The sequence below is a fragment of the Chlorocebus sabaeus genome, chromosome 16, assembly GCF_047675955.1.
Source record: "Chlorocebus sabaeus isolate Y175 chromosome 16, mChlSab1.0.hap1, whole genome shotgun sequence".
In the NCBI taxonomy this organism is placed as follows: Eukaryota; Metazoa; Chordata; class Mammalia; order Primates; family Cercopithecidae; genus Chlorocebus; species Chlorocebus sabaeus.
This window is the reverse complement of record NC_132919.1, coordinates 7,142,603-7,146,354: the sequence shown is the minus strand read 5'-3', so window position 1 is coordinate 7,146,354 and position 3,752 is coordinate 7,142,603.

Below are 3,752 nucleotides of genomic sequence, written 5' to 3'. Positions count from 1 at the left end.
ACAGGCGTTAGCCACTGCGCTCAGCCTGACCGTCTTAACCAGTTCATTTCTCTGAGACATTGACTAAGTGTCTTGACCAAGCTAAGGGTAAGGCAGAAGCTCCATGATATCAAAAAGGGGTTGGGTATTCACAGCCCTCAGGAGCGTCCATTCAATCTAGAAGCATAAATAATCTGGACAGAAGACTGAGGCATACACAGAGAAAAACAAGGCCAAAATATCATGTAGAATTGTGGCATGACAAGATAACACCTGGGAAGGCCACCAGTGGTGCTGTGTCTGTGGAATCACCACAGTCCGCGGTAGAGTCTTCAGCTTTGAAAGGTCCACATTTCTTTGGCCAACTCAAGTGACTTCCTCAGGGAATCCTTTCTTGACCTAGCATACTAAGTCAGCTTCCTGTGTTACATGCTGTCACAGCAAACATAGCATTTATCATAGATTGTTGATATTCATATATTTGTATAATTGTTTTATTAATGTCTGGTTTTCCTCATTAGAATAAATCTGTATAAGGGATGGGAACCTGTTTGTTTTGTTCACTACCAGGTACTCAGTTCCTAGAATGGTGCCTGGCAAATACTTGGTATGTTATAAATATCAATTTAATGTTGAATAAAGATACACCTGACTTAAGCTAACCAGATTCATAATAGACTGACAAAGATATGGCAGTATCAGATTATTTACAAATGAATTGAAATTACCTAAGACAATGGAATATCCATATTGGTTGGTCCATCTGTTCATTCTCTCTCTATAAAAAAAAAAAAAATGAGACCAGGTGCGGTGACTCACGCCTGTAATCCCAGCACTTTGGGAGGCTGAGGTGGGCAGATCACCTGAGATCAGGAGTTTGAGACCAGCCTGACCAATGTGGAGAAACACTGTCTCTACTAAAAAAATATATATATACAAAATGAGCTGGATATGGTAGCGCATGCCTGTAATCCCAGCTACTCGGGAGGCTGAGGCAGGAGAATCACTTGAACCTGGGAGGTGGAGGTTGCTGTGAGCCAAGATTGTGACATTGCCTCTAGCCTGGGCAACAAGAGCGAAAATTCATCTCAGGGGCGGAAGAGGGGGAGTGAAAAGACAAAGCTCAAAGAGCCTTGAAATCAAGGCAAGGTAATTAGCTGCACCTCCTTCAGGACTAGTACCATACAACTCTAAGAGCTTAGTACATTTGTCTTTAGTGTAAAAAAGGCCTGTCTTCTCTTCAAGAAGAATCCTGGAATATTAATAACCATGGATCAGGGCTCCTCTGAAAACTGTTGGAGAGTCTCTCTTTGACCTTCCTTTTTTTCTTTTTTTTTTTTTTTTGTTTGAGATGGAGTCTCGCTACTGGTGCGTGCCACCACCATGCCCGGCTAATTTGTGTATTTTTAGTAGAGACTGGGTTTCATCATCTTGGTTAGGCTGGTCTTGAACTCCTGACCTCATGATGCACCCATCTCGGCCTCCGAAAGTGCTGGGATTATAGGTGTGAGCCACTGCGCCCAACCTGACCTTCTGTCTAATTTACATATTAAGCATTTCTCTTCTGTTCACATAGAAGTTTCCTTCTTGAGCCGGGCACGGTGGCTCACGCCTGTAATCCCAGCACTTTGGGAGGCCGAGGCGGGAGGATCACGAGGTCAGGAGATCGAGACCATCCTGGCTAACACGGTGAAACCCCCTCTCTACTAAAAATACAAAAAATTAGCCGGGTGTGGTGGCACGCACCAGTAGTTCCAGCTACTCGGGAGGCTGAGGCAGGAGAATCACTTGAACCCAGGAGGCGGAAGTTGCAGCGAGCTGAGATCACACCACTGCACTTCAGCCTGGGCGACAGAGTGAGACTCTGTCTCAAGAAAAAAAAAAAAAGTTTCCTCCTTGAGAAATGATTCAGCCAGGCATGGTGGCTCACGCCTATAATCCCAGCACTTTGGGACACCGAGGCAGGTGGATCACGAGGTCAGGAGTTCAAGACCAGCCTGGCCAATATAGTGAAACACTGTCTCTACTTAAAAAAAAAAAAAAAAAAAATACACAGGCGGGCATGGTGGCTCAAGCTTGTAATCCTAGCACTTTGGGAGGCCGAGGCGGGCAAATCACTTGAGGTCAGGAGTTTGAGACCAGCCTGGCCAACATGGTGAAACCCCCATCTCTACTAAAAATACAACAATTAGCCGGGTGTGGTGGTGCTCACCTGTAGTCCCAGCTACTTGGGAGGCTGAGGCAGGAGAATGGCTTGAACCCAGGAGGTGGAGGTTGCAGTGAGCTGAGATTGAGCCACTGCACTCCAGCCTGGGTGACACAGCGAGACTCCGTCTCCTAAAAAAATTTAAAAAATAAAAATCCAAAAAAATTAGCCAGGTGTGGTGGCGCATGCCTGTAATCTCAGCTACTCGGGAGGTTCAAAAAAAAAAAAAAAAAGAGAGAGAGAGAGAAATGATTTGGCTGGGCACGGTGGCTAACCCCTATAATCCTAGCACTTTGGGAGGTTGAGGTGGGCAGATCACCTGAGGTCGGGAGTTTGAGACCAGCCTGGTCAACGTGGCAAAACCCCGTCTCTACTAAAAGTACAGAAATTAGCCAGGCATGGTGGCACATGCCTGTAATCCCAGCTACTCAGGAAGCTGAGGCAGGAGAATTGCTTGAACCAAGGAGGCGGAGGTTGCAGTAAGCTGAGATTGTGCCATTGCACTCCAGACTGGGTAACAAGAGAGAAACTCTGTCTCACGAAAAAAAAAAAAAAAAAAAGAAAAGAAAGAAAGAAAGAAAGAAATGGCCTGGTGCGGTGGCTCACTCCTGTAATCCCAGCACTTTGGGAGGCTGAAGCAGGTGGATCACCTGAGGTCAGGAGTTTGAAACCAGCCTGGCCAACATGGAGAAACCCCATCTCTACTAAAAATACAAAATTAGCTGGGTGTGGTGGTGCATGCCTGTAATCCCAACTACTTGGGAGGCTGAGGCAGGAGAATCAACCTGGTAGGTGGAAGTTGTGGTGAGCCGAGATTGCACTCCAACCTGGGCAACAAGAGCAAAACTCCATCAAAAAAAAGAAAGAAAGAAAGAGAAAGAGAGAAGGAAAGAAGAAAAGATTCAAATACAATTGTTTGGGTTCTAGCTTGTCTTAATGACATGCACATTTATTTCCTACTTCCTTGTGGTTATACCCACTCACCATGATTAGAATTCAGATATTCTTGAAAACTGCCAGGCATAGTTGCGCATGCCTATAATCTCAGCTACTCTGGAGGCTGAAGCAGGAGGATTGCTTCAGGCCATAAATTCAAGACCAGCCTGGCAACAGGACTTTTGCTCTGTTACCCAGGCTGGAGTGCAGTGGTGCAATCGGCTCACTTGCAACCTCCGCCTCCCAGGTTCAAATGATTCTCCTGCCTCAGCCTCCTGAGTAGCTGGGATTTACAGGTGCACGCCACCAAGCCCAGCTAATTTTTGTATTTTTAGTAGTGACAGGGTTTCACCATGTTGGTTAGGCTGGTCTCAAACTCCTGACCTCAGATGATCCACCTGCCTCGGCCTCCCAAAATGCTGGGATTACAGGCGTGAGTCAGTGCTCCCAGCCTGCCACAGGGATCTTGTATGTCTAATTCACTACTGTACCTTAGCACATTTTAGCACCTGGCACACAATAGGTGCTCAATAAATGTTTGTTGAAGAAATAAAGGAATATGCATATTTTATTGTAAACTATGTGAAATATTTTTAGAAGGTGACCCACAGAGTTGCTAACCAGCGCTGAG